Source organism: Tamandua tetradactyla, chromosome 15 (genome assembly GCF_023851605.1).
Source record: "Tamandua tetradactyla isolate mTamTet1 chromosome 15, mTamTet1.pri, whole genome shotgun sequence".
In the NCBI taxonomy this organism is placed as follows: Eukaryota; Metazoa; Chordata; class Mammalia; order Pilosa; family Myrmecophagidae; genus Tamandua; species Tamandua tetradactyla.
In genome coordinates, this window is record NC_135341.1 from 4,208,545 (window position 1) to 4,231,955 (window position 23,411).

Consider the following 23,411-nt stretch of genomic DNA (forward strand, 5'->3'; position numbering starts at 1 on the left):
AATGAGGACATCAATTTTCATGCATAACAGGACAGTGAGAGACAGTGCAGACATCTTATTTCACTGATTCAGCCACTCAACACTGTCATAAGGAACCCAGGAGCTTTCTGTCTCTCTGTTCTGTTATCTTCCACATCAACTTCATTCTTAGGCTTGTTCTCCTGGTAACTAAATGCTAATTAGAACAGCATGCTGCCTTTTTCATACCTGATTGAAGTGAGAGGAAAATCTCCCAGTGAACTGTAGAATGGAATTCCCTCTCTCCAGTACATTTGGACCAAGTATAGACCAGCCCAATCCTTGGACCAGCTAAAACTCCAGGGGACTTGTATGGGCTGATTAGATTGAACAGATCATCTAGAGTAGAATAGAATGGACATTGAAATATCAACCACAGTGCATACTGTATGTTATTAAACATTGTGTACTTGCTCTTGGAGTGTCAACCACAATGCTTACTGTACATTATTAACCATTTATGTATTCAGTTTTGCAATCTAATAAAAAGCAACATCTACTTTGAAGCTTTTATTTGCCTATTTTTACAGTTTGCAGTTGCACCTATTGTAGGTAAACATGCCAAGAATCCAGTCTCAGGCTGGTCACTATTGAAAGGACACCTTTGATACCCTTAAGCCATTCTTGGCACGTATAGAAGATCCAGATGAAGTAAACAGCACAGTGCCTGTCTTCCAGGAATTTAGTCTCATGGAAGAAAAATGAAATGAATATCTAAAAAAAAAAAATTATAATAAAAGGCATGTCAAATGCCAATGGGTAATCAATTACTAAACACCTACTGTGTTAGATGCATTGCATATGCAATTACATTTAATTCTTGCAACCACCCTATTTTCTCCATTTGACAGAAAGGAAACTGAGGTCCAGAGAGATTAAATACCATGGCCAAAGTTTCTCAGCTAGTAAGTACCAGAAGGTGATTTGAACCCAGAGCTCTCTGTCTCCAAAGCCTGTGCTTATTCTATTACATCATGCTTTGGATAATACATTAAAGGTGAGTTAGAGACTTCCACCAGTTAAGCCCTTTCTACCATTTTGTTTAGAGGAGGCAGAATAAAAGGGAGCCAAGAGGGGTAACATCACAGAAGAGCAAGAGATATTTGTCACAGATTAGGCTCTCCGAAATAGAGGTTAAAATGAAAATTGAGGGACAGGATGTTGGAAATCAACACTTGCAAAGGGAAAGGATAAGTATAATCGATCAGAGGCAGAAGTCAAAGTGTGATGCAGCCCTGACAAAGCCTTGGCCAACCTGTCCAGGAGCTCTGGAAAAAGTACTGGCCTTTAGAATGTCCTATGTCAAGATGAATGGCCAGGTATTATAGCCCGCACTTTGCTTAGACACTGGATCCAGGCCACACTGGGGAGGCAATGGCCTCTGGTGAGCTAGCTCTCTGCAGCTGAGGGAAACCCTGCAAGAGCTCACAGCTGGACACTGCTAGTCACATTCCCTGCAGCTGGGAAGCAAATCCTTTCTCGAAGGGAGTCTGGGTAGTATATTTCTGTGTCTACCACAGAAATATGTGAATATGTGAATATGGAAGCCAAGAGCAAATTAGGCCTATATTCCAATTCTGGTCATATCCTAGTTTGTGTCCAGTGGGTATTACTAAAAGTAGTAGCTGGGACCTGATTGGAATGGGTAGGGAGGGACCTGGAAATGATAAGCCTATAAATGAAATTTTCATGCTAGCTAAAATGCTTAAAGACAACCATCTTTCAGTTCTATCCTCATTTCTTTCAAACCAGGATCTTACTTACTTCCCCAAAGAAGCAATTTTGCATTTGGGCCACAGTCAACCAAAAGACAGGAGTGTGCATTCTCATCACAGCAGTGGAAAGAGGCCAAACCAGGTCACCAGATTTCATTGTTTATCTGGAGGATTTCTAGGATTGGGTTTTATGAACTAATTATTGGAAAGTTCTCAGCAGACTTTCTGAGGTCACAAGTTTACTCCTCTAATTTAGAGTTCCTGGCTGACCCCCTGATTCATCTGCGGAGACCATGGTTACCAAAGTAACCTGGAGATATTTTCTCTTCTACACTCCTTGGCTGCATTTTAGTGCAACAATTAAGAGACAGGATGAAATCTAACCCACCTTAATGTACCAGAAGAATAGGGCAAAAGCAGCAAATTAGAGTCTCCCTTCTTACTCAGATGTCACACATAATAATGTACAAAGTTGCCTTGTGATAGCCAGACAGGTCTGAAGTGGCCCTTCCCAGCTGTCTAAGCAGCAGGGCTAACTCTGGATCAGAGAGCAAGCCCACTGCAGGTAATGGGGCTGCTTATAAGCAGACAGCATCCACCCAAAGAGGCCACGCACCTGTAAAGAATCCTCCCAAAAGGGTCTTGGGCCGCAACTAAAAATCATTGTTTTGGATTTTATAATATTTTTGTTCCCTCCCCCTCACTTTCCTATCCAGAATGTGCTGTTCTCCCTCAAAGGCAGCATCAAGCTCCTGTGCTTTTTGTTGTCTGTAAAGAGGTCTCAGCGTACCCCAGCAGGGATCCCAAGCATCGCACCACCCGACAACCACAGCTGGGGGAGAAGAGAATTGGCTTTTGGCAGATTTCCATGCCAGTTCTATTTGGAGTGATAATTGGAGGGACTGTCATTAGGTACCCCTTAATGCTTTCTTAAATGTGTTGACTTAAATTTATTTAGTTCCAGGGGTTCTCTGAGCAGTCATAACTAAATTTCAAATAGCGATTTCTATAAATTAGAAATGCATTTTTCTTCAGCCCCAGAATTTCAATGAATCAATTATTTGAAACCAAATTGAATCAAGTGCTTTTTTTTTTCCTTCAGCAAGTATGTGTTTCCTGGGCCTGCACAGAAACACAATATTGCCGTCGGATTGGCTGAACAGAGCTGATAGATGGGGCTGTCAGAATTTATTGCTAATTTTGTTGTTAAGCCTTGCAGGGACTTGACGCAGCAGTAGTGTCTTACATAATGATATTTAATGTCTGGTCTTGGATTTAAATTTCTGTTTTCCCAAATGTTGACAAACACATGGCTTTACTTTGCTTTTGTAACATATACTCTCAACTTGGTTGATTTCTTTTGGTGGAGGATGATTTGCAGCTGTAGCAATTGTGTAACAGCACTCTCTCTTTTCATTATGCCCATGTGCAGTGATTCACATCATGCATATGTGTGTGTGAGGGCACGTGTGCGTGCATGTGAAGCATATGTGTGGATTTTAAGAGTCCAACTCTGACTGTGACATCAATAATGTAATACTGAATAAACTAAAATCTGCATTATCCTCTTGCTAGTTTATGGCAAAGATAGGAATTCTGGCCAAGGTAAAGGAATTACAGGAGTTTGCAAGAATAATAGGGTAGGGGAAAAATTAGAAACTCTTTTTTGTCATCATTTAGAGACCCAAAAGGTGTTAAGAGAATAAAATCAGGTGTTAGGAGCCCAGGATTGCCTAGAAATGGATCCCGACATTACTACTTACTAGTGGTGTGATCTTGGGTGAACTAATTACTTAAACTCTCTGTGCCTCAATTTTCCCATCTGTAAAATGAGGATAATGTTAATCTTTTTCTCCCAGGCTTGCTATGAAGAGATAATGTAAAGTGGCTAGCCCATCGCCTGGTTAGATAGGGCTCACTTCATGTTAGTTATTGTTATCATCAATTTAAGGTTGGAGGGGGCTATCTGACCTTCTTTGACAAAGGTGATCCCTTGTAGCAAAGACAGGCTAAAAGACCATTAAATGATTCTTCCCACCTTCCACAAGACTTCATGTGTGCTCAGCACCGTAACGGGATTCCCAGCCCCCAAAATAATGATGAGCAAGTCCTTGCCTTTGAGTACTTCATAGTCAAGGTACGATTAGCAGGAGTGCAAGGGTAGTTCAGTGGTGGAATTCCTACCAGCCATGTGGGAGACCCAAGTTCAATTCCCAGCCCATGCACTTTCCAAAAGCAAGCAAACAAACAGAAAACCAACCAAACAAAAAAAAATCAACAAATGGTGCGGCAGTAATGGAATACTCACATGGAAAAAGAATGAAATGTGACCCCTGTGATACAGGATACAAAAAAGATGCAATTAGACTAAAGATATCTAAGGTGTTTTTCAGCATAGAGGTCTGTCATTGAGGTCTCTTCACTTTCAAAAATAGTGATTTGAGCATCTTCTCTGGGATGCACCTAAGAGTCAAGTCTTTTGGGGGTTTTAGGGCAAAATATGAAAGAATTTGGAAATGCAACTACAGCACATCCCCCGGCTCTACCTTCAGGACCTCTCCCAGCCACAGTGCCCTGGACATGAAGCAAAGGAGAGAAGAATTTTCACAAACAAAGGTTAAACGATGTGCATGTCATTTAAGCCTCATACCTCACCTTATGAACTAGGTATTTTACCTGGGAGGACATTCAAGCTAAGTGGGACACAATAAGTGGCTGGACACAATAAGTGGCTGGAACCTCTCCTGATTGCCTGACCCCAAATCACCTCCTCATAACTGCTGCACTTCTGGTGCTTCTGGTGGTGCCTCTGCCCGGTGCCCAGCTTGGTGGCGTGGCTGCCCTCCCACTTCTCTTGTTCCCACTCTCCTCACCACAATAGAAGGAGGCTGGACTCAAATCTTTAAGACCCTCCAGTTACAATGGTCTGCAGCTTATGATGTGTTGAATGCTTTATATCAAATGAAACTCTAGTGAAATCCACCCACATGTAACTTATCTCCCCTCCTTTCTTTGGATCTCCCTCCAAATTCCCAGAGGATGGATTGCTGAGAAATAGCCTATACATGCATTTTATTTTATTTCTTTTTTTAATTTAAACTGATTCAGATAGGCCACTTACACATATTGGACATTGTTGGTTTCTATGTCTGATTTTGGCCTTGAGATTCACCTCTCCTTGCCTCGGGTGGTGTCTGAGAGCTCTCTGGGAGCACTTGTAACGTCTTGGCTGAAGCAAGGTAATAATTGTGTTCAGTAGACTGTTTTCAACAAAATTTGAAATGAGCTTTGAGGAAAATAAGTAATATTTTGCCCTCTTTCAAACAGAAGCATTTGAGAATTAGTGAGTTCTCTGGAAAAAGTGGATAGTAAATATATAGCATAATTTTATTCAGGTATAGCCTATTGCTCTAATACAGGTTTGCTTATTAATGAGGAAATTATGACTCTTGGATAAATGTGTTGAGAAAGCACTTCCTGTCTCTGATAAACGATATGTGGGATCTAATGAAGTGTAAAGACACAGCAAAGAAAAAAGGAGAGTGAATTAGAAAAATTTCAAATCCAGTCCTAGGAAATGTTTTGTGTGAGTCGTTTACTTCTCAGAGATTTTGTTCTCTACCTGAGAACAATGCAGAATGCAAATTTAAGCTTACTTACTCAACAACTAGCTATAATATCTGTAACTAAAACAGCAACACAGAGATCTCTTGATCTCAACCAAAACTTGATGGTTAGAAATGGGAGAAAATAAATTTTTCCATTTTAAGTGGCAGTAATTATGTTTCAATGACAGTAACTACATTTACAATGTTGTGCTGCTGTCACCACCACATATAGCCAAAACTTTTTCATGGCCCCTGTTTTCATTTCCTAGGCTGCTCAAGCAGATAACACGAAATGGGTTGGCCTTAACAATGGTATTTGTTAGATTACAAGCTCACAGTTTTGAGGCTAAGAAAAATGTCCAGATCAAGCCACCATCTAGGCAATGCTTTCTTTCCAAAGACCAGCTGCCTGAAATCCCTGGCTCCTCTGCCACATTTGGCAAGGCACACATCAGCATCTGCCAGCCCCTCCCTTTTCTTCTGGATTTCATCTTGCTTCTATGGCTTTCTTTTTCTGTATTCATCCCATTTATATAGGACTTCAGTAAGAGAATTAAGACCCATCCTGAATGATGTGGGTCACACCTTAACTGAAGTAGCCTCATCACAAGATATGCTTACAATGAGCCCACAGCCACAGGAATGGATTAACTTTAAGAATGTACTTTATTGAGATACATATAGTTTCATACTACCACAACCTCAAGCAAAAAGTCTGTACCCATTAAGCAATAACTCTCCTTTCCCCACCTCTCCCAGGTCCTGGTAATCTCTAATCTACCTTCTGTCTCTATGAATTTGCTTAGTCTAGATATTTCAGATAAGTGAAATCATAAATTTTTTGTCCTTTTGTGTCTGGCTTATTACATTTAGCATTATGTTTTCAGGATTCACCCATTTTGTGGCACGTATCCGAATAATTTTCCATTGTATGCATATACCACATTTTGTTTATCCATTTTGAAGAATGCAGGTATTTCCATCTTTTTGCTATTGTAAATAATGCTGCTGTGAATGTTGATATACAAATGCCTGTTTGAATCTCTGTTTTCAATTCTTTGGAGCATATATCCAGAAGTAGAATTGTTGGGTCACATGGTAATTATTTGTTTAGCTTTTTGAGGAACCATAGGCACTCTCTTTTAACAGTTTCCTTCAAGTGGCAAGAAAAAGACACTTGATGATCTCAGATGATAGAGGTTTTGCTGTTAGAATATTCTGTAATATAAGTAAACAGTAGAAATCCTCTTGGCAACAATGGAGCCTAATCTTGTTCACATCTCAAGTATTCACCGTCACACACTGGTTTTAATGACCCAAGAGTAGCCCTTAACTCAGCTGTCATCATGACTCAGATTTTTTCTCTCCCCATTTGCTTCTATCCCCCTACTGAGCTGATTTTCAATTCTCTGTGCTTATCTTGCATTCTAGCTCCCCAAGAGAGAATAACTATTTGGAAGAGTTGGTCACTCTCCAAGATAGACCATTCCTATCGGATAGTATTCTCAAGCCGCATCACCGTAAAGGTCACTTCCGATCACAGAGAGCTCCAGTTCAACCAGCTGTGGTTAATCTGGACTGGACAAATGGGAAAAGGAAGCCAACCTCTGGGTAAGCATCTTACTATAACAATTTTCTCAAAAAGGAGTAGCATAACTGGCAGATGCTTTGAGGCTTCATGGCCATTTGAAACTCGCAACTTATCAGAAAGGAAAATGCTAGTGTTGACTCCCTGCTCCATTCCCGACCCCAGGGTAAGCACATGATCCCTGGAAGATGGGAAGAGTAGGATGTACAATTGTTCCATGTCAGTCCAACTGATACAGGGCACCAGGAGAGCGGTGTTCACAACTGATACAGGGCACCAGGAGAGCCGTGTTCACAACTGATACAGGGTACCAGGAGAGCCATGTTCACCGTTTTGCACTTCTGAGTTCCTGGGCTTTCCTTTCAAGCTGCAATGCCAACAAGTAGAGCAGCTGAGTGAATCTGGATAAACAACTACATTATTTTTTTTCTTACAATGTCTTGACCAGCATCAATGAGAGAAACAACAGATCTACAGAATCTGGAAATCCACTTGTTAGTATAATCGCAACTTAACTATTTAATATATAAGTGAATTAACCCCTTTCTCAATTCTCTCTCACATCTTTTTTTTTTTTTTTAATCTCCCAAACTTCTCCCTAGACCTTTTCTCAGGATGGAGATATTAGATCACTTTCAGCCCTATTTTTAATTACTGTTCACTTAACTTGAACGTGGATTTTCTTATTATAATACCAGAACAAGCAGGAAGGGAGTATCTACAGTGAGGTTTTTAGCAAGGACCACATTTCCACTTGCTCTCATTTCTATTATACTTTTGGTTCCTCCTCACATTTAACTCAAAAATGAGCAAACCATTCTGTGGTTCATCCTGAGTTCTCTCACTCTTATTTCTCTTTTTCACTGTGATTTCTCACTATGGCCTAAATTTATTTATTTATTTTTTAACTTTACTGTGAAGATATACCTATATATATAGATAGATATGGATAGATAGATAGATTTATAAACATAAAATTGCCATTTTAGCAATTTTAAGTGTACAATAAGGTAGCATTAATTACATTCACAGTGTTGTGAAATCATTATCACTTCCAAAACTTTTTCATTTTCTCTGACAAAAACTCTATACCCCTTAAGCAATAACACATTCTTTTTATTTTTACCAACCAAAATTACCTTTCCCTCTTTCTGTATAATTGATCCTCCTTATTTAATATTACACAATCAACATGTAGCATTTTTATAGAAGCGACAAGGTGTTCTTGTAACCAGCTTTTAAAATAAAGCTCCCCATGGATGATTCAGTGGTAGAATGCTCACCTTCCATGCCAAGACCCGGGTTCCATTCCTGGACCATGCACCCCCCAAAAAAATAGAAAATAAAAATAAAAAATAAAAAAATTAATGTTCCCACACAGACTCTTGTCTAAGGTTGAATGAGCTAGACATTTACAAATGATGAACAATTGGTAATACATTGAATAGCAAAACTATGATAGCTTTTCTTTTGCTACCATTCAATACTCCAAAGTGGGGATTTAAGGAATCATGTGTGAGACTCCCATGACGGGGAGTATAAAAATTCCTCCTGTTTCTTACCCTTCTTTTCCTCCTCTTACATTTCTGGCCTCTGACAAACTTGTACCCATTTTTTTTCCTTTTGCTGTTATTCTGTATAAAAGCCTCATAATTGGAAATGTCAAGTCAAATAGTGTGACAGGACTTGCCGAGTGATTGTATCAGCTCTTGATCAACAATAATTTTGTCACTCATGGCTAGCTGAATTAATGTAGAAAATTAAAACTCATCTTCCAAAGGTGAAGAGAAGCTATCTTTTGTGATATAACTTCCCATGATTAATGACCATTTTCCACCCTTCATTTTAACATCTTTGATATCAAAAGCTACCTGCAACAGAACACCATTTAAGATCAATGACCAAGTCAGAAAGAAAGAGATGCTGTTCGCATGTGAGAAGCAGTGCCCTAGAAGGATCTGGGTGTCACAGGATCTATGTTGGAATCCTAGCTGTGCAATTAGCTGACTGACCTTTGGACATCTCATTTAGCTTCTTAAAGTCTTCACCTGTAAGAGTAAGGTAATAATCTTGTGGTTCCCTTACGGCTTTGCTTCAAATGACATGACACAACATAGAAAATGTGAAAGTTTGCAACTTGTAAAGCACAGTGAAATTATACTATATATAACAATTTACTTAAAATATTTTTTTAAATTTTGATTATAATGTGCTTTAAAAGCATTATTCATGATTAAATTTTCCTTAAAAGAACTTAGCCGGTGTTCTTTTAGCTCTGCCATTGACAACACTATTAAGGGATATTTTTTCAGGCTATATGGTACTTCCAAACAAAAAGCAAGAAAATTTTCCTGTATATAAAAAAATTCATCATATGCCAGAAGGATTCACCAAATCTGACTAGATGTATATCTACATAAGTAATATAGATATATTAGTTATCTTTTGCTATGTGACAAATTTCCTCAAACCTTAACAGCTTAAAACAGTAGATATTTACCTCTCAATTTTTCTGGGTCAGGAATTTGGCTGAGTTGGGTGGATCTGATTCAGAGTCCCTCATGAGTTTGCAATCAAGATATCAGCTGGGGCTGCAGTCATCTGAAAACTCGAGTATGGCTGTTGGCAAGAGGCCTCAATCTTTGCTGGCTGCTGGCCAGAGGCCTCAGTTTTTCCCCAATTGGGTCTCTCCATAGAGCTGCTTAAGAGTCTTCACCAAATGGCTGTTGGCCTCTCCCGGACTGAGTGATCCAAGAATAAGGAAAGAGGAAGCTATGGTACATTTTATGTATTAGTCTCTGAAATTACACATTGCTATTTCTACTGGGGTTACCAGATACAATAAAGAATACTCAGTTAAATTAGAATTTCAGATATTTTTAATGTCAGTATTTCAAATGTACTAATGCTAAAAATTATTCTTTATTTATTTGAAATTCAAATGTAAGTAGGCCTCCTGAATTTTTGTTTGTTAAATCTGACACTCTAAATTCCACTTTATTCTATTTATTAGAAATTAGTTTCTAAGTTCAGCCTACACTCAAGGGAGGGGAATTAAGTTCTATCTTTTAGAGCAAGTAATATCAAATATTTGTCGAAATATTTTATAACCACCTGTGCTGGTTTGAATCTGTGGTATACTCCAGTAAAGCCATGTCCTTTAATCCTCATTCAATATTGCTGAATGGGAAGATTTTTTATCATCCATGGAAATGCGACCTACCCAATTGTGGGTGGTAACTATTGATTAGATGGCTTCCATGGAGTTGTGACTCCACCCATTCCAGATTGGTCTTGATTGGTTTGCTGGAAACCTTCAAAGGAAGAAACATTTTGAGAGTCCCTTTATTAGAACCACGAGAACCATGAGAGCTGACACAGCCAGAAACCTTTGGAAATGAAGAGAAGGAAAATACCCCCTGGAGGAGCTTCATGAAACAAAGAGCCTGGAGAGAAAGCTAACAGACTTTGCCGTGTTTTCCATGTGGCTTTCCAGTTGAGAGAGAAACTCTGAATGTCATTGGCCTTTCTTAAGTGAAGGTTACCTCTTCTTGCCTTAATTTGGACATTTTTTATAGTCTTGCTTTAATTGGGACAGTTTCATGGCCTTAAGACTGTAAATTTTCAACTTAATAAATCCCCCCTTTTAAAAGCCATTCAGTTTGTGGTAGCTAACAAACTAGAACACTGCCACAATAGCATAATGGAAAGAATATGGACTTTTAAGTCAGGCAGATGTTGGGTTCAAATCCCATTTCTTCCACACTTATCTGTGTCACTTAAGGCACGTCATCTTCCTCTGAGAGCTTCTGTTTACTTATGCATAAATGGTGAATAGTATTACTTACCTGCTAAAGGGTTGAACTATAACCATTACCAACCTACTTTCCTTTTGTTGGATCCTACCATAGAGGCTAAGAAGTTTAAATCCACGTTTCCAGCTTTCTTCATGTCTGAGGGTGGCCATTCTCCCTAGTTGTGGTCCATGAAAGAGAATGGAAGCATGCTAGGGTAGGGGCTTCTGCAGGAAATCTTCCTTATGAAAAGAGACAAACCTCTGTTGATGCCAATATCTGATTGGTGGAGTCTAAATTACATGCCAGTACCTGGCTAGAAGGGACATCAATAGAAAAGCATTTTCAGCTCTTACAGGAGAGGCAATCCTTTACTTCCACATGGGCTCAAAAAGTGAATGATTTCACAACTTTGAAAGAGGTTCAGACGCTGAATAGCCAAAATAAATACATTCTGATTAGAAGCTCTTATGAATAATATGGCCCATACTATGCCTTAAACAAATGGAAACTAGCTATATGCAGTTGATGTAAAAAAATTTTAGAGCAGTTTATGTTTACTTTTATACAAGAAAGAAAATAAAAAGAACATTTCCCTCCTAAAATTAAAGAGCTACAGTATTGTTGATTCCTACCTCGATCTCTTTTCAGCCTTTGTAGCTATCAGAGGAGTTAAACATTGAGTTGACTAGGCAGAGAAACACAGAGGTAGCGCAAACACACAGCCAGCCACTTAAAAGCTCACTCAGATGTAGTTGATGTTTTCCAAGTGACTGTAATTCTTGAAGGGCTGTACTATTATCAGAACTTTTTACCCACCCCCAAGTTCTATTAATAGTATAACTGCTCCCCACCAGGGAAAATAGAGTCTGGAAATACAGGTGAATAATATAATGTTAAAGACTGCTTCAGTTGTATGTATATAGTTAGGTAGATTTAGATATAGTTTTTAGACTTTATAGACTGTGTATCTATATATATCTATGTGTGTGTGTGTGTATAGTTTCCAGACTTATTATGGTCAGACTTTAGAGTTTTCAGACCTTATAGACTGAAATTATAATTTAATTATAGAAAATGTAAAGAGAGAAACTAAGAACAGTTAAGACATACAGGTAACGCCTAAAGAAAAAGTAATTGTCTTGGAACAGCATACTGGGGTGATGTGCATTCCTGTCAAATTATCCAATGTGAGTAGGAGGCATTGATCATAAAAAAGAAGTCAAGGTGGGGGCAGTATTGTATAGTTATTAAAAGTATAGCTTCTGTAGTTCTCATTTTGGCTAGGTGGCTTTGGATGAGTTATTTATCTCTTTGGGTCCTTATCTGTAAAACGGGCCTAATAATAATATCTATCTCACAGTGCTTTTTTTTTTCTTTAAGGATTAAAGAAATTAAATTTTTATATAGTTAGAGACCAAAAACAGTTATAATTAGTTACAGTTCTTCAGGAATGACTAAAATATTAAAATTGTTAAGAATACTTCCCCAGTAGGGGAAAAAAATCGGTCTTGAATTGTTAATCAAAAGGAATCTTTAGGGTTTACATATCTGCTTGCCCAGATTTGAGGTGCCATGACAAGTATCTAATTGGCTTGTCATTTATGAAGCACTGGAAGATCATCTTTGGATTATACCCCACAGAACAGCCCATATTATTATAAGCCATGGTAGTCCAGTGATAAAGAATGAAAACCCAGGTTTGAGTCTGTCTCAGTCAGTTCTTTCCATAATAGTGATGCATGACAAAGCACTCCCAAAGTTATTTGCTTATAACATTAAGTATTCATTTCAGTCTCATACACATTCTAGTTTGCTGAGCTTTGGCTAGGCTCAGTTCCAAGCTGCCATTAAGTTCCAGTCTGCTCCATGAGGTTCAAATTTTCCTTGGATTGGTGACCCAAGACAAGTGCTCATGGGAAAAGATCAGAATACAGGAGGGCAACCCCAACTATGCAAATGCATTTCCAGCCATTGCTCATGTCCTGTTCACTGACATCCCACTGGGCAAAGCAAGTCACAGAGCTAAGTCCATAATCAAGGGCAGGGACCTACACTCTGCCCACGCTGAGGCCATGGCAAGGGTGCAATATACATACAATACAGCTATAGAGAAATGACAAATTAAGATTAATGGTGGAATCTACCACAGAGTTGCAGCTCTGAGGATTTGACTATATATCCATGTATATCCTCTGGGTCTTGGTGTTTTTATTTGTAAAATGAGGGGGTTGAATAAGATCAGTGGTTTCCAAACCTGGATATGTATTAGAATCACCCAGTTAAAGTTTTTAAAAAATAGCAATCGCTCTGATCTAAGACCAATTAAATCTCTAGGGGTGAAGCTCTAATATTGGTGTGTTTCCAAATCTGCCCAGAGATTCTAATGCACAGCCATGATTGAGAACTGCTGTGTTAAATGTGTAAATAGAAGAATACAGTTTGTTCTATTCTAAAACTAGTTTAAAATTGAAGAATCCTGCTTGATTGGCCATAATGCCTTACTCAGGAGTGGCATGCTGACAGTAGGGTTAAAAAGCTTGCGTCCTTCAGGAATGTCTGGATTTCCCCCAAAATAGCAGCAACTATGTTGTTTTCTCTCAATTCTTTTGCTCACAGACATTCTTAGTTTCTCCTAAATCTCTTTTCCTCCCCTTCTCTCCTACCAGCTGCCTATTGTAGTTGCTGGAAAAGTTTTCTGAGATAAATTAGAGCTGGTCCTCCCCTTCCATGTCACTTATTCTCCAGAGCTTGTCTAAATTATACTTTGAATGCTATTTCCCCCTTTGCAGCTTAGAACTAGTAAGTGTCACCCACTTTCCCATCAAGGGTGACAGTGATGATTACCACGCCCACACACCGTCACTTATTCCCCACCTACCCCAGCACCAGCCTGTGGAAATGGATTTATATTTGCAAAAGAGCAACTCTCAGACCTGCTGAAAGAAGCCCTGGAATGAAAGGCAACATAAATATATATACATTTCTGAAATGCTGTAGACGAGATACTTGCATTGGGTGAGAGGGGTCAATGTAATTGTCAATTACAGTTCTTGGGCCCTGTAAGGATTCTATGAGTGTTGTGGGAAACTTACCGTAATTCACAGTGATCTTGTTTTATGGTTCTTGTTGGCTCCCTTTGGCAAGTTCCTTAATTTTCTTCTTCACTAATGTGAAACTATAACTTTGGATATGTGAGCAAAAGAAAAAATTGCATATTTCTCAATTGGTTATTGAGAAATTAGTTTGATAGGAATTCTCTAATTTTTCCGTTTCCTCCTTGTGCTGGTTTGAAAGGATGTGTGTACTCTTGAAAAACCATGTTTTAATCAAAATCCCATTTCGTAAAGGCAGAATAATCCCTATTCAGTACTGTATGTAATTAGATCATCTCCCTGGAGATGTAACCCAATCAAGAGTGGTCGTTAAACTGGATTTAGGGGAGGCGTGTCTCCACCCATTTGGGTGGGTCTTGATTGATTTACTGGACTCCTATGGAAGAGGAAACATTTTGGAGAATGAGAGATTCAGAAAGAGCAGAGAATGCTGCAGCACCATGAAGCACAGAGTCCAGCAGCCAGTCTTTGGAGATAAAGAAGGAAAATGCCTCCTGAAGAGCTTCATGAAACAGGAAGCCAGGATAGAAAGTTAGCAGATGACACTGTGCTCACCTTGTGCCCTTCCAGCTGAGGGAGAAACCATGACTGTGTTTACCATGAGCCTTCTAACTTGAGAGAGAGAGACCCTGAACTTCATCGGCCTTCTTGAGCCAAGGTGTCTTTTCCTGGATGCCTTTGATTGGACATTTCTATAGACTTGTTTTAATTGGGACATTTTCTTGGCCTTAGAACTGTAAAGTAGCAACTTTTTAAATTCCTCTTTTTAAAAGCCATTCCATTTCTGGTATATTGTATTCTGACAGCTAGCAAGCTGGAACATTCCTCTTCCTCATCCTTCATGATATGCTCTTTATTTAAAACTGTAATAGTTTGTCCATTCTAAGGTGCAGATTTTTTTCCAGAACTTTACCACTCTGAAATAGGGATGTGTTTTACAGTTGATGGTGTCCTGCAAATTGATGGAATTTTCTTCTTTCTTAGAAGCACTTAAAATAATGGGGCCCTTTATACTTTATACTTCCTAGAGGCAATAAAATACTATTATTCCAGGCCCTGTGCTATGTTTATTACATACATTTTCTCATTTAATCCTCACAATAATCCATTCATTCATTCAGCAGCACATTTATTCTTATTAACAGATGTTTATTAAATTATTGTAATTACAAATAATATTTAACATGTATTGAGCAGGCACTTTGTAAATCCTTTACATATGTTCTCTACACTTAATAATTAGAACAACTCTGGGAGATAAATATTGATAATATTCCCATTTTATAGTCCAGGAAAGTAGGTATGCATAGGACTTCAAAAACTTGACATAGTTCATGGAGTTGTAAGAGGCAAGGCAAGATTAAAATTTAGGCTCTGCCTGGCTGTTGCACTGTGAGATCAACAATGCCTTCCAGACCAAAAGAGGGAGAAGAATTGTAACAAATGAGGTATCAAGGACTGAGAGAATTCAAATAGAGTTGAAGGCCTACTCTGGAGGCTACTCTTATGCAAGCTTTAGCTAGATCTATCATGTTTTGCCAACTCTAACCAAAACCATTCCTGCCAACTCTTAAGAACACCCAAGGCTTTATCTGAGATTCTACAAAGGTTCCATGTGCTATTACTACTTTCCAGAAACCTACAACCTCCAGATAGGTTCTTAGGCCAGATAAGTCCTGAAACCCAAGGGACCAGCCTCTCCAGAATATCAACTAATTCCATCCCTCTACCCCATATTATCAACAACCCTTTCCAATATGAAGAGGTTTGAATAGGCATAGCCCATAAACCCCTAAAATTGGGAGAAGTATCAAAGTAGGTGGAGTTATAAAAGAGAAGATAGGATTTGATAGGATTTGATAGCAGTCAAGTGGGTATGACTGCTGAATCATTATATTGATATTTCTTTTAGTCTCCAGTATCTTAGAGCAGCTAGAAGGAACAACCTAAAACTGTGGAACTATAACCCATACCAAACTCTGAAATCTGTTACATAACTAATTGTTGCTTTGTGCTTTGAAATTAATTGCCTTTTCGTATATTATGTTATTTTTCACAGTAAAAAAAAAAATTAAAAGCTAGGCTCTGACTCCAAAACCCACGCTATTAACCACTATCCTATGTTGTCTCAGATATTTATTATTGTTATAACTAACACTGGTGAAGTAGTTTACTATTATTAATAGGCTTTCACAGACATCTAATTTGATCCTATCCTAATAACTTGGCAAACTCAATTTTTTGTATATACTTAGTGTTTAAAAATGTAAATTAGTTAAAAATGCATTCTTAAAAGGCTATTTAGAAAGGTATTAGCAATCTAAAGAAACACCAAGGGAAGTTAAAAACCTGGAATTATTTCACTTTATTAGGGCCAAATAGAGAAAAGTTGGGTCAGGTTTCATGTTAATGAGTATCCAAAGGATACTTCATTATGGAAAAGCAAACTATTGCAAGGCGTTCTAGTTTGCTAGCTGCTGGAATGCAATGTACCAGAAACATAATGGCTTTTAAAAAGGGGAATTTAATAAGTTGCTAATTTACAGTTCTAAGGCCAAGAAAATGTCCCAATTAAAACAAGTCTATAGAAATGTCCAATCTAAGGCATCCAGGGAGAGATACCTTGGTTCAAGAAGGCCGATGAAGTTCAGGGTTTCTCTCTCAAGTGAGAAGGCATATGGTGAACACAGTCACAGTTTCTCCCTCAACTGGAAGGGCACATGGTGAACATGGTATCATCTGCCAACTTTCTCTCCTGGCTTCCTGTTTCATGAAGCTCTCTGGGAGGCATTTTCCTTTTTCATCTCCAAAGGTCGCTGGCTGATGGACTCTGCTTCTTGTGGCTATGTCATTCTACTCTGCTCTCTCTGAATCTCCCTCTTCTCCAAAATGTTTCTTCTTTTATAGGATTCTAGTAAACTAATCAAGACCCAATAAAGAAATTCCAAAAAAGAGGACAACTTGTGAATGAACAGGAGAATTACAGATAAGTTGGCATTGCTGCAATTGATTTCTATTCCCTTCATTTATCAAATAATGTAGAAATATCTTAAAGTCACAGATTCTAGACATAGAAGGGCCCCAGGAAACCGAGATGCATTAATTCCCTAAGAGAGCCTCTACTAACTATTCTACTTCTTTGCTTTTCTGGGTACCTACTTTTATTCAACTTATTCTTCTCTTGTCAGTCTTCATAGCTACCTGAATGGTTTTCTTGTTTTTGGAAACCCCTGTAATCTGGGACTACCCCTTCTTATACCTTTCTGACCACTGTGGGTAAAATGTGATATACAAGTTTAACAAGGAGCTAGAAGTCTTGCTATTTTTCAAGTAGATATTCTTCCACAGAGTACCCCATATTTTATGCAAGAGATGATGTGATGGTTAAGTTCATGTGTTCACTTGGCCAGGTTATGGTGTCCAATTGTTTGTTCAAGGTAGCACTGTACTTATTGTTACTGTGAGGACATTTCTTGAATTTAAATCATATTAAGTTGATTGCATCTGTGGCTGATTACATCTTTAATCAACTGAGGAGATTACCTTCCACCATAAGAGAAGTCTCATCCAATCAGCTGAAGACTTTAAAATGAGAAGTAGTGATTTCAGCAGTCAGAAGAGAGAAATTCCATCTCTACTTCAACCAGCCAGTTTCTCCTAAGGAATTCATTGAATGCTTTCATAGGTGTTCCCAGTTTGTAGCCTGCACTATGAACTTTGGACTTGCCCATCTCCATAGTTGCATGAGAAAAGTATTACATAAATCTCACAATATTTTCAGATCTCTCCTGTTGGTTCTGTTTCCCTAGAGACTTGACAAATTTAGATGAGTTATGGTTGGCCGTGAATGAAAGCCTTCTAGTCAAAGATCTCCAGAATGAATGAAGGATCTATCAACAAGTTAAAGTGTTAGTAAGCAAGGTGAATAAAGTAAGTCTTCCTTCTATCTAACTCCAAACTTTTCTTTCCTCCTGTGCTCACTCTTTGTGGGATAAAAACAGGTCCTCATAAGTTTTCATAGACAAGCAATGGTTTCTTACCACTAGTTTAAGAACACCAACATTTCATTAGCGTTCATGGTAACTTTTTTTTTAATAACCCTATATATTTGTAATGGAGTTTGGATTGGAATGGATGTCAGATAGCATCCATTCCTACTCTCTTATTTTGCAGATAAGAATTTCTGTGACTAGAGAGATTAAATGCTTTACCCAAAAGTCTTTAGTCCACTAGTCATATATTTAAACCTGGAAACCAGGACTCTTGACTCCCACCTCAATGCTTCCCCCTTACCAAATCTTTCGGTTAATACTGGTAACTTCTTGTCGATGTGAGCTTCATGAAATATTTCCATGAAGCTCTTTTCTTGGGAAAACTATCAAAAGATCTTGATTAGATTGCTAAGCAGAGTTTTCCTTAACACGAGGGCTTCAAAAATTACCTTTGAGGGCATTTTTCCATATTTCTGATTAGCAGATGCAATAACCTTTAGCTGAAGAAAAGGGCACCCAAAGAGCAGAGCCATAATAGAGGAATTACTTTGGCAATTACCATTACAATTATAAAAAACACCTTCTAAAATAGATGGAGGAATCAGTGATGGAAAGAGTCAGCCTAACAGCCTATGAAGAGAATAGAAATGTCTATATCAAACATTTAGGCTATCTCATTTACTTCTCTGGTTAAAATATAGCAGGGCCAAACAAACTGTGCCTTTTTTCCACTATAGTGAATATTTCCTATGTGGCTAGGCATTATTAAACCTGAAGAATTACTGTGTCTTTTAAGTTTTATGAGCCACAGCTTCATCATCTCTAAAATGGAAATAATTTAAACTGACCAGCCTTCCTCAGATGCTAAAAATAAGTTGTAATAAATGATCAGATTGAAAGCACCATGTTTGTTTTAAGTCAAATGTTTTTAGTGCTGTTGGGGCTTCTACTTAATGAGAGAGTTGCTTTTAGTTGCATTTCTTTAGATTATTTTATTTAGGTATTGACTTCTGCCTCTCAGGCCTCTCTATAAGATATGGAGACAAAGACCATTTTGACTGAAATGAGAAAAACTTCAGGTCTCCTTTACTTAACCTATTCTGTTTAAGGAAACTGAGTGAGGGAAATCACCAGATGTCCCCCAGGGTATGCCTCCAAAACTTCCCAAAGTACAACCTTCCCTCTGCTCATGATGGCCCTCATGAGCTACCTGGACCCATTAAAATCCTTTATTGCAGTAGCTGAAATTTGCTTGAGCTTCCTTTATCTCTCCTAAGAATACAATGAAAAACCTTCTTTTTCTCTATCATTCACTTTTCTACATTCCCAAGTCCCTCTTTTTCTAATTTCTCCTAGAAGTAAGAATTTTGGTTTATGCTGGCATGAAGTGTCACTAGTAAAAAGACCTTCACGACTCTGCCATCCATCAATTCACACTCTCACTTGGGACCAGGATTTCTTTTCTGTTTCCTCCTACGAAGAGGAAAAGCAGTGGTATTTTATCAGTAGCTCACCCATTAGAGATATCCTGAGAATAAATGAAGCCATCATGTGCTGAGATAATCCTCTGAGCAAAGATGCTTTGAGAATCTATATAACATTCCATTTTAATACATAGTCACAAAATCCAAACTCCCTTGCTCTCCTGTGCCAAGTTGAGGTTTTTGAAGATATGAAGGTTTTACTCTCAGATTTATCCTTAGCTGAAGGGCCAAGTGAGCACCACTTCTCAGCTCTGTGCCAGTTTCCATCTCTGGTGTAGGTGCTATTATTTTTGACATCTTGAACAGAGCTCCTTAGCAGCTTTCCATCTCCAATTAAAACAGAACTCTACCTGGATAAATGACTGAAATAACCATGTCAAATAAAAAAAAAATTTACTCTGGTGGAACTTTTAAAACATTAATATACTTCCTCATTCATTATTAAAAAAAAATTAAGCCAAGATTTTGAGACATATGATTTCCTCAAATCTGAAGTATTCTTCATTGAACACTGTTAAGCCACCAACCCAGCTCTGCTACTTTATTTAATAATTCTATGTTTCGGTTTCTCCCACTAGGGAGAGGACTAGAGATGTTTCAAGATTCACTAGTCAGAGATATAATAAAAATGATAAAGCCACCACTGAGTTCAGATAATTGCCTGGACAAAAACAATGCCTTGTGAACTCAAACTAGCACCAGCTATTCTTTGGGCTTTGTGTGTCACTATGCGGGCACTTATACATGTGCATTTTTAGCTTTGTTTCTTTGGACACCCTTCCATCAGATTAAATTGTTTTCATTTTTTTTTCTTTTAATACCCCTGGAGTACATCAAGAGCCTTGATTTCATGTGAAGGCTTTGTGACACTGAGAATGGGCTATGCTACCTAGGAATGGAAGTTCAACGCAAGAATTTCTGAGATTGCCTTAAACTGTAATCAGAGCAAAGACACATGTGTCAGAGTATTTCTGTCTGTAATGGAAAAAGAAAGAAAACAGAGAAATGCAAAACCTATTCCTCTAGTCCTTGCTAATGAGTTCTATTTTAGATTCCAAAGTAGCTGCCGATTTAACATCATGGTTCCTTTAAACAAGAAACTTTGACTTGAAATGAATTTAACAGGTGGCAGTTATTAAATGATTGACTCTCTTTGTAACAGTTAACTCTCCCCTTTGTTTTAAGAATGAAAATGAAAATCACATGGCAGAAAATTCCTGATTATTTTATCGCACTAGCCCTACACATCCAATCCCTTGAGAGAAGCAAAGCCTCAAGAAGAATGTCTTAATTTTGGTTTCCCCAGAAGTAGACCCTTTGAAAAAGACATGAGTGAAAGTGTTTTGAGAAGTCATCCTAGGAAGGACTTCTAGGAAGCACCAGTCCAGGCCTAGGGAAGTAAACAGGGAAGGAGCAAATAAACGGTATGTTATCAAGCCAATTACCACCTTGGGGATCTGGAGCTTATTGCCTTGGCCAATTCTGGGAAATGGTGTAGAGCACATGCCTTCTAGTTATCCCACTGGGTGGTGAGAGAGCTATTGTATTTATATAACATCAGGTTTTGGTTGAGAGTTTCTGGGGAAGTAATGCAACCTACTAGCATTAGATCCATGATGATATCACATAAGTCCTGTGCACTTCATATTTCTCATGCACAAGGAGGAAATAAGGAGTCTAGTGGTACATATTCCATGCAGTCATGTTTTAAGGTATTTTCTAAACTGCAAAGTGATTACACAAATGTTATTTACAATCAATTGAGATAAAAGACACATACTCCACCCCAAGGACAGTGAAGTCTTATGAGGAAGTTAAAACATATACATAAAAATATATCAAAGGCAGTACATGATAAAATCCCAAAGGAATAAGCTTTTCTGATAGCACAAGGAGTTAGGAACACAGGCTTTGGAACTTGAACCTTGGCTCTGCCATTTATTAACTCTATGACTTTGGACAACTCAGTTACTCTCTCTGAGACTCAATTTTCTCATCTATACAATGGGAATGACAGAACTGTTCATGAGCTGTTATAAATTTATATATACATGGAGTGCTTAGTAGTTATTGAAAGTTGGCATTATCGCCATTATATCATTATTATTATTTCTGCTACTGTTACTTGGGATTCAGAGGAAGAACAGATCACATTTAATTTGGAATATGATAGGCTCTAGGTGGAGTGGCATTCAGTGAGATGATGGATATGAAAGTCCTTCTTAAACTATACTTTCCATAGTCAATGTTAAGGAATAATTATTCATGAATAAGATTACATGACTTAGACATTAGATGGGTAGAGTTATGCCTGGTAGAGTTGAGGGAGGAAAGGCATACTACATGTAAGAAATTTCATGTGGAAATGAGTACATAGGAATGTGTTTTCAGGTTTTGCAAACAGTTGAACAGTGAGCAGTGTGGCTGGGTGAGAGCATGAAGGATGTATAGAGGAGGAGGAATAGCTTTGTGGGGAATGGAGCTAGAGTATGGAAGATCTTGAGGGCCAAGTCAAAGAGTTGAGACCCAGTGGATATTTTGGATAGATGAATGACTTGGAACTATTGCTTTCACTGGTTTGTGCTCCTGAGCCTTCAGTCAATCAAAGAAAGTCTCTTCCCTCTAGAATCCAGAGCCACCTTTGCCTTGCTGCAATTTAATTTCCTTCTTTTTATTGTCTCCTTCACCCCCTCTTACTTCTCTCCCACTTCATCTTATCTCTTCTTCCCAAGATTTTCTTATGCTGTTCTCACCTGGAGACCCCTTTCTCTATTACTTTCTCCCTAATCAATTGTGTCCCAACTAATCATGTGTTTTGCATCCTACCCATAGAAATCCTTTCTTTCTTAGTACCTTTGACGGTTTTAGTATCCTCTACCTAACTGACCCATCTACCACAGGAGTAAGGTCTTTGATTGCAGAGAATGTGCTTTTTATTTTAATATTCCACAGAATCTGGGGTACGCAGAGAATACTTAGCACATATGTGACCTGCGAAACAGGAAGTCATGGGACTCTACTTGTGTTGGTTAAGCCAGTGGTATCTTTTTCTAATATGCCTAATCATAGTCGGTAAAATAAAAATGTGACAGGCCTGTCTTGGGCCCTTCTCAGGATAATATGGTAATATTACTATTACATGGCTCTGTGAAATGGGATCCTTGAGGCTTCAGGTAGCAATTTGGGAAGAAAAACTGATCTACTCGATGATGTCTCAGATAAATTTGACCCATGTGCTGTTATATTTCACCTTGATTCATTTCGAGCTCTGAGGAAGAAGTCAAGTGACTCAATTTTAGTTCCCACTTTGCCAATAATTAGCTGTGTGACTATGGGCAGGTCTTGCTCTCCTCTATATTAATATCTACCATTTGTTTGACACTAAATGTATTTTGCTAATTGCTGTACATCCTCACATACAATCCTCACATCAACCCTGGGAGGTGGGTTCCATAGCTAATACTATTTAAAGATAAGCAAAAGAAAGCTCAAGTCAGTACATACCTTGACCAGAGTCACAAATAATGGATGGAATCAGAATTCAAATGCAGGATTGTCTGATTCCAAAGTCTATGAACGTAACTATTATACTTTAGTGCTTCTGTTTATTCAAGTCTCTGCATATTTGGCTTTAAATGAAGAAGTAGAACCAGGATCTTTGGGATACTTTCCAAGTCTATGACTATACTGTAAGAATTCATGTTATTTCAGGTATGAAATTAATATTATAATTTGTAGTGTAGCCACCATCACCAGCTTCTAGCTAACACTACTCTAGATTCTCTGAAGAGCCTCATTCAGCCACTCTTCCTCTGTGGGATTGGGACAGAGCTGACTCCCCCTACTACCACCAGCCCCAGGGATGGTCATGTAACCCATAACCAAATGGGCCAGCCCATTTCATCTCTGGGCCACAGTGCTTTGTTCAGTTTTGGACAGGGACATAATTCAGGCCAGTGATAACCGCGCTCAGGATTGTTGTTTTGACCTTTGGGGCGAAATGAGCATTCACTTTCACTGAAATGAACCCCTGGGGGATGAAGACTCAGAGCTGGTGGCAGGCAGCCATCTTGCTTCTTGTGAAGCCTGCAGCTAA

The 23,411-nt window shown here is 38.5% G+C and overlaps 1 long non-coding RNA gene across 1 annotated transcript in view; it reads left to right on the forward strand.

Moving 5' to 3' along the window:
* Positions 1–23,411, forward strand: part of LOC143656907 (uncharacterized) — a 395,508-nt gene that overhangs the window by 344,901 nt on the left and 27,196 nt on the right. Inside the window, exon 4 of the long non-coding RNA XR_013162628.1 lies at positions 6,773–6,952. This is a non-coding gene — a long non-coding RNA (uncharacterized LOC143656907). The remainder of the gene's footprint in view (positions 1–6,772; positions 6,953–23,411) is intronic.